Genomic DNA, 9,172 nt, shown 5'->3' on the forward strand with positions numbered 1-9,172 from the left:
ATATATATATATATATATATATATATACGCACATATATATATATATACATATATATATATACACATATATATATATATACATATATATATAGAAAGAGATAGAGATAGATAGACAGAGAAACAAACAGTGACATATAAAATAAATAATAACTACATACAACTATACCTACATACACATATACTTATAAATACATTTATAGATATATACGTAAACAATTTTCTAAATAATTGTATATACGAACATATGTATAAAATTTAAATAAGAGACATTTTCACCAATCCAGTATGACCTTTCAAGGATGTGTATGTATCCCTTTTTTTAAATTCAAGCAATTACCATTTTAATAGTTTTGGTTAACATTAGTTGTACAAATTTTTGTTGCTTTTGTATGTCACAAAACTCATTCTTCAGCTTCTTCATAGAATGTTTTGCATTTCATAATGATTAATAATGGAGTGAAAAAAGACACCATTTACAAAATATATTTTGAGGAGTTTTTGTTGTTTTCATGGTTTAGCCCCAAGTTAACCCTGCCTTAGAAAACCTACAATGTTAAAAATTGTAATCATAACTATCCTTTATATTATGTATATAGGAGTATACTGTCTGGTGTGTCTCCTTTTTTTTTTTTTTAACAAAAATGGGTTATTTGTGAGAAGTTAGCTGATATTTATTTTTTTAGTTGAATGAACAAACAGCAAACAGAGGATCTCTCTTGTAAACATGTTTCTAAGAATGCTTGAGAAGCATTCTTTATATTTTAACTGAATAGACTCTTGTTTATTTACCTAACTAACTGAATATCTTTAAAAATGAACTCATATCGTCAGTGGCAATGTATCAGAACCTATCTAAAGGTCCAGTTTTTGTTAATGAAAATATTACTAATAATAGTGTATAAAGATTCACAAAGTAGGGAGGCATGAACTATTTCTGGTACTTTACTAACAAAGTTTGTACCCCACATTCACCTGAGAAGGATTAAACACAAGGTGGACTTTGGTAGATGGTAAAAAATATCAATTTCTTGTATTAGCAGAAGGCTGTAACAATGTTAGCACAGAAGAGCAAAGGGAATTGCATCAACTTTAATATATAATTGGTAATTAAGGTGGTGAGCAGGCAGAATCATTAGCACACTGGACAAAAAATGCCTAGTGACTTTTCATCTACCTTTATGTTCTGAGTTCAAATTCTGCTGAGGTCAACTTTACCTTTTATCTTTTGGGGTCGATAAAATAAGTACCAGTTGAACACTGAGGTCCCCTCCTGAATTGCTGGCCTTATACCAAAGTTTGAAACCAATATGTGACTGGTATTTATTTTATCTACCACAGAACTATATAAGAGAAAATCAACTTCAAAGCGAGGGCAGAAAGAGGAAGAGTACACATGTGAGACATGGACTCTCATGGCAAAGATTTAGAGAAAGTTACAGGCAATGGAAAGGAGTCAGTGCTGCACTGGCTTAGGCATCTTGTACTTAGAAGACATCTCAAATGAATGGTCTTATGAAATTATCCAGCAACATGCTGGACTCACTCCCATTACTGAAGCTTTCACAAAAGTGAAGAAAAGAAAGATGAGATAGTATGGTTATATAACAAGATCTAGTGGTCACACAAAAAGAAAAGAAATTCCTCAAGGAACTGGGGATGTGAAATGAAGGAGACACACAGAGGAAAAAAAAATGAACAATATGAAGGAATGGACACAAAAATTGTTAGTGGATGCTCAAGTTCTCATACATAGCTACAACAAATGAAGAAACATTGTGTATATTATGTCACTACTGTAACCATATGACACCATCAGAAGTTGAGGGCTGAAGACAAGAAAACACTGCAAACCTATACTCTACAAAATATTAGTCTTGAGTATATTATTCATACATGTACACTCACACACACGCACACACACATATACACACACGCATACACACACACACTTTTTAATTTTTCTCTTTAGCTGTTACTATATAAATATCCAGCTAAATCTGTCAAAATTTGTCATAATTATTTCTTTGTTTGTACATATTTATGTATCACTCTCGCTGTCACTCTCACTGTATATGTTAGTATATATATGTGTGTGAGTGGGAGTGTGTGTGTGTGTGTGTGCGTGTGTGCGTGTGTGTGTTTCTGTTTACACATATAAGTGTTAAAAATATTCCACTCAAATAATAAGAAAATGTATTTTTCCTTTTATATTGCAATGAATTAATTCCAAAGTTTATTATTATAGTCAAACCATTTCAAAATATGCTACACATTGAAAACTGATTATCACAATCAAATTATTTCAAATGACATTCTTCGATATCATAAAATATCATATGATAAACAAAATACATTACAACAAATAATTTCAATTTACTACAAATAATTTCAAGATTACAGATTCCCAAGTACAATCAACTAATTTAAAAATACCTTATTAAGCTCTTCAAATTCAACAATTAAAAAAAATAAAGTACATAATTTCACACCAGTTCCATTTCGTACAGAAGATATTCATTGTAATGTACATATGTAATGGTTTGCTACTAGCCTTCATTTAATTTATTGAGCACTTTTCAGAAGTAGCCTCATTATAGACTCACTAGGAAACAAGGAGATAGTATTGCATATGTTATTAGATCCAAATTGAGTAGGATGATCCATGACCCATGAGAATTTGCATAACTTCAACTGTGAGAGCAACTAAGTTGCGATCATCTGCATAAAGGAGGTCATGAATAAGAGACTGAAAAACTTTCAAGTTAGCAGCAAACTGATGCAAGTTGAAGAGATGAGCAGAAAATTGGTACCTCACATATATCCCAGAAGAGCAATCAACAGCAAAAGCATGTGTGAGAGTAATAGCAAAATACAAGGAAAAGAGAGTTGGGGCAAGGTTGTCACCTTGCTTGACACTATTCTCTACAGGCTTGTCTATGTGGCCAGCACATTCAATTGTTCTAAATATTTGGATAATGAAAGGTGGCAAGCTGGCAGAATCATTAGCATGCTGGACAAAGTGAATAGCAACATTTCATCTGTCTTTACGATCTGAGTTCAAATTCCACTGAGGTCGATTTAACCTTTCATCCTTTCAGGGTCGATAAAATAAGCACCAGTTGATCTCTGGGATTGATGTAATCAACTTATCCCCTACCCTGAATTTGCTGGCTTTGTGCCAAAATTTGAAATCAGTGTTTAGATGATGGAAAATCTTTAAGGTTTCAGAGGGCATTTGATTCCTTCAAATTTCTTGAGTCTTGGGTCTGCCCCCAACATGGCATCATATCGCAGACAAAAGTTTTTGTGTGCTGTGTGTGTGTGCGTGTGTGTGTGTGTGTGTGAGGGGGTGTACATGTGTGCTGGTGTTGCTCCTTTACTCATGTGAGACATGGACCCTTTTGTCATCATGGCTATCCCTCAAAATTGAGAAGGAGGGTCTTTGTTTTTTTTTCTTTTTTATAGATATTGATGGATTCTGAGGTGACTGATAAGTTCAACTCTTAATTGGAAGTTCCTTCCACAAGTGGACGGGTCCTTCTTGGTTGTTCTTGTCTATCTTTTCTGCATCTCCTCTTTTCTTCTTATCTGGGAGTCCTACTGTTCTCAAAAGTTGTTAATCCCCTCTTTTCTGATGGATCTCTTGTGTTCTCAATTCTGAGCATTTCTCTCCCAGTTCTCTGTGTCAATATTATATTTCTTGAAGTTGGCTTCCAGGACACCTTTGAATCTTTTCCTTCATCATCCTCTTCTTTGTTTTCCTTCTTTTGGTTGAGAGTATAGAAGCTGCTTTGATAGATGGTTGTTTTTCATCCAGACAACATGACTAGTCCATCCCAACTGTTTCTGGATGATGACAGCTTCAATGGAGGTCATTGGTTTCTTTCAACTCTCTGATATTTGTCCTTCTTTCTTCGCAGCTGATGTTGAGAATACTTTGAAAGCAGCATTGGTGATACTATTCAACAGCTTTGTATGTGTCTCCTGCACATAGTCCAGGTCTTGGATACAAATAGGAAGGCAGGGATGATCACTGCTCTGTATACCATCACGTGTGTTAGTTTGAATGTTTTGATCCTGGAACATACTCTTTTAGAGACTACCAAAGACAGCATCAGTGCTTTTGAGACAATACTGGATTTCATTGTTGATGTCAGCATTGGAAGACAGATGACTTCTCAGACATGGAAAATGATGAACACTTTGTAAGATTTTGCCTTCATTTCCATTGGTTGGTTGTGTACTGTTTGCCTCGACTGGTGATGGTTGGAAGATGACTTGTGTCTTCTTGCAATTGATGGTGAGTTATTTGTGAAAAGATCAGCCTGCAAAAACTCAAGACTATGAATTGAGGATTGTGTAAAGTCCTTTTGGAAGCATGTCTCAAATGTGAGGTCAACTTGGAAAGCAATGCTTGTCATTACCACCAATAGATGACACAATCAAAGCAAAGTGTGGGTATTTTTAAATAAACATCTATTTTCTATGTGGAATTTAAGTGAGTTACTTGAAAATTCAATGCCAGTGTAGTGAATGGGAGAAGCTTAGACAATGATATCTCCAGTCATTTATGTTTATCAAGAGCTGAACCCATTAGTTACCAGGAGAGCCACAAGTGTAAGGTATGTTTTTGTCTGAGAGCACAATGTTCTTAATGGTCAATAATGGTCTTCGTTAGTCAAGAGTGGACAGCTACTATGTATGTATGTATGTATGTATGTATGTATGTATGTATGTATGTATGCATGTATGCATGTATGCATGTATGTATGTATATATGTATATATTTATGTATGTTTGTATGTATGTATGCATGTAAGTATATGTATGTAAGCAAGCATCTATCTGCGTACTTATCTATCTATCTATATACACGCACACTTACATACATACATGTGTGTGTGTGTGTGCGCGTGCGCATGTGTTTGTATTTATTAACACTATATATACAGTAAATGTGTGAGTGTGTATGCGTGTGTGTGTGTGTGTGTGTGTGCACGAATGAGTTAATAAAAATGCAACTCAACCAGTCTTGAGATTTTTATTAATGATTTTTCCAGTTCCTCGTGAAATGATTGACACAATAAACAATAAACAATAAATTTCCAAGGTTCAACGACATTTCAGGACATTCCTGAATTCATCTTCCAGATGAAATGATATTAGTGGTAGTTGTCACTGTTGATTTATCACTAACAGAAAAAATATGAATTTTGCGTCTGTTTCTCATTCATTATCACTGGATTTTAAATTTGTTGGCTGCTGACGTCAGGATTATTTCAGCAATCAGGAAACAGTTTTAGCCATGGTGTCTGGAATTAGTTTGTTGCTAGGGTGCTCTATCTGTGTGTTGAGATTTACATCATATTTTTCTATTAATATAGCTTTCGTGCCCAATTTTCTATTTTCTGTATGAGATAGTTGAATTATGTTATGTAATACCATACATTGCAATGGCTCCTTGCTCTGGTTGCATGGTCAGTCAGTTTGAATCTGTACAGTATTGTATGTTCAATGGTAACAGCTAGAGTTGTTAAGTTATGCAACTTTCATGTTTTCCCTACTCAGAAGAACATTTAAATTTCCCCTTGATACAATAGAAGCCAAGAAAAAAAAAATAAATAAAACATACCAGGTGGCTGGTACTTATTTTTGATTTAGATGCTCATGACTTGATTTGCATCTCCGTGGTTCAGTTCTACTGCACAACACCTTGAGTAAGTGATTTCTTCAACAGTCCCAAGCCAACCAATGCCTTATGAGTTAATTTAGTAGATGGAAACTGTGTAGAAGCCTGTTGTGTGCATGCCTATATACCATCCAACCTTTGCCAGCAGGGACACTGGATGTTAAATGATGATGATATATGCATGCATGTATATATGTATGTACATGTTTATGATTGTATTTGTTTCCTCATGATTGCTTAACAATTGCTGTTGGTTTGTTCATATTCCTGTCACTTAACAGTTTGGCAAAAGAGATTGATAGAATAAGCACTAGACTTAGAAATATAAAAGTAATTACTAGGGTCAGTTTGTTCTACAAAAACCTTATAAAGTATCACCCCAGCATAGCCACAGTTGAATGACTGAAACAAGTAAAAGATAAAAGTTAAAAAGTAAACCAATTATAATCAATAACAGTTGTATAAATAATTCATTAATTTAATAAACCAAACAACACAGCAATACAGAAACAAGTTCAAACAATAAATAAAATACATAAAATCAACTGAAAACATCATACATAAAATGTATTATAAAAGCTAAATGCACCCAGGTTATTGATCAGATACAGGGCATTAACATATATTTCAATGTCCACTTTTCTAGGCTTGCATTGGTCAGATAAAATTTGATGAAGAAGATTTTCTACAATCAAATGCTCCACTGTCACCAAGTCTCACTTGTTTCCACTCATAGTGATATTTTCTGTTCTCCTTTAAGGAGCAGAAATGTGGCCCATCACAAAAACACTGGGAAAAAGGATCAACAGCTTTGTAGAGCCCTGAGGACCATTGAAAACATCAGATGGTACCATCATGTGTCCAACAAAGAATTGCATACATGCGCTCATCAGACTACAGTCTCCCACATCATAGCTATGTGCTAGTATAGACATGCTCTCTGCCTCCAGCCAGATCATCCTTCCAGTGCCCACTATCACTCGATACAGCAACTGCGCGCTAGAAGAGACAACACGGCAGGTCCCACACCAGATGGTTAGACAGAATTAAGAAAGATCTCCAGGGGCTCAACATCATCTCGGAAGTTGCGGGCTGGCACAGGACCATCAACAATGGAGAGCACGGGTTGACCTGGTCTGTTCTATGCATGATGACACCTCTCAGATCACTAACATGGAATGACTCCAGTCCCATCAGGCAAGGACATGAAGCAAGTAAGTAAGCAGTACTTTGAACACAAAAGAGTACAATAGCAAGGCATGTTTTTCACAGAAGATTGCAAAGAACAGCACCACTTGTGTGATGGTGAAACCTGTTTACAGTTAATAGTTAATGTCAAGAGGCAAAGTCATATGAACACACAAACACACACTCACTCACACATGTATGCCCCCTATGCACACATGAAGGTATATATAGTCAGTCAGAAAATATCAGTGCAAATATGGAATGGATTGTCACAAAGTTTGTACTCAGAGATCATATTCTTAAGCTCCAACTTCATTAGGTGTTATATCAACCATCCACTGATCCTTTGAAACAGCTGTAAATATGCATTTTTTATATAAATACATTCCCTATGCCTATGATTGTTTGTCCATCATTCTTTGTTTGTATATATATTGTTTGTATATATGTTGTTTGGCATGGGATCAGACAGCTGTCACTGGGATCGACCACGCTTGAATGGTGCTTTTTATGTGCCATCGGCATGGGAGTCAGTCAGACAGCACTAGCAACGATCATGCTCGAATGGTGCTTTTTACATGCCATCAGCATGGGTCCAGTCAGGCAGCACTGGCATTGACTACGCTCGAGTGGTGCTTTTTACATGCCACCGGCATGAGTGCCAATCAGGCAGTACTGTGATCAGCCATGACAATGACTTCACTTGACTCAACATGTCTTTGCAAGTGCAGTTTATAAAGGGTACTCTTAAATGGGCCAGTTATGCTGCAATGGCATAGGCCACAATTACAGTCTCACTTGGCTTGCTGGATTTTCTCAAGCACAACATATCTCCAAAGGTCTCTTTCACTTGCCATCGTCTCCATGAGGCCCAACGTTCAAAGGTCATGCTTCATCACCTCATCCCAGGTCTTCCTGGGTCTACCTCTTCTACAGGTTCCCTCTACTGCTAGGGTGTGGCACACACACACACACACATGGAGGAAGCACTCCATTGGTTATGACAACGAGGCTCCCAGCTGATACGATCAATGGAAAAGCTTGCTCACAAAATTAACATGGAAGTGACTGAGCACTCCACAGACACACATACCCTTAGCATAGCTCTCAGGGAGATTCAACGTGAACATACCCTTAACATAGCTCTCAGGGAGATTCAAAATGACATAGCGTGGACAAGGCTGGCCCTTTGAAATACAGGTACTACTCATTTTTGCCAGCTCAGTGAACTAGAGCATATATATAGTGATTTTCTTTTGCTTTTTCTGACAAATTTACCTTTCTTCATCATATAAGATTTATATCCGATGTCTTCGTCGACAACATTTCTGACTAATCCCTCTGACACATGAAGATCTTTTGCAATTGACCTCATGGACTTTCTGGGATTGTAATCAATAGTCTTTTGAACTTGCTGGATAAATTCAAGTGTTCCGATGATTTCAGAGCATTTAGAATGCTTTTTATGCTTTGATACTGGTGACATGTCTCCATATTCAGTCTCTAACTCCTTACAAACTTTGTAGATGAAAGATCTGGCAACTTTTAAATATCGAGATATTTCTAAATCACTATGCTCAGCCTTTATAACCACAATAACAGTATGCCTTTTCATTTCTTGAGTAAGTTGAATGTCTGTAATTATTATTTTCTGAAACAAAGATTATACAGAGTTATCAAAAAAATGCAGCAATGACCCCAAAAAAGGTATGTCCTCAAATACCTTACACATCCTGTATATATTGGGTCATCCCATAAATAATATGGTTTTTTTTATACTTCTTTAATTTTTTGAAAATAAAGATAAACAAAGTTCTTTTTTAATCTAAAATATATTCTCCTTCATTTTTTACAATGCTCTTCCATCTATCTGGTAGACTTGCAAGGCCCCTCTTCCAAAATTCACTTGTCCATGAGGAAAAATACTCCACCAGTACTGTTCTGGCCTCGTCTACAGAATTCATAGTTTCCACTGGCTTACGCTTATTGCCAAATCCCCATATACTGTATTAATATTCCTCCCACTTTCTGTTATGTTGTCTTTATTAAGCTCATAAAGCAAAATATGCTGAATATGCTCCTTTGTCACTTCCATTATAGCTTTGAAAAAATAACTATTAAAATCAAACCACGATCTTCAAAACTTGTACTAAGAATAAGTACATGGTAAAATTACTACCTGCTTTTATAGCAAGTTGATGCAGGTAGTTTATCTCATCCCCCTCCGACTTTTAGTTCATGCAATTGAAAAAAACCATATTATCTATGGGATGACCTAATATATATATATATATA

The 9,172-nt window shown here is 35.8% G+C and overlaps 1 protein-coding gene across 1 annotated transcript in view; it reads left to right on the forward strand.

The window, feature by feature from the left end:
• Positions 1-164: 164 nt before the first annotated feature.
• Positions 165-9,172, forward strand: part of LOC106879548 (high-affinity choline transporter 1) — a 217,228-nt gene continuing 208,220 nt past the window's right edge. The window contains exon 1 of the mRNA XM_052966391.1: positions 165-303. The gene's annotated coding sequence lies outside the window, so the exon portion shown is untranslated. The remainder of the gene's footprint in view (positions 304-9,172) is intronic.

Source organism: Octopus bimaculoides, chromosome 3 (genome assembly GCF_001194135.2).
Source record: "Octopus bimaculoides isolate UCB-OBI-ISO-001 chromosome 3, ASM119413v2, whole genome shotgun sequence".
Classification (NCBI taxonomy): Eukaryota; Metazoa; Mollusca; class Cephalopoda; order Octopoda; family Octopodidae; genus Octopus; species Octopus bimaculoides.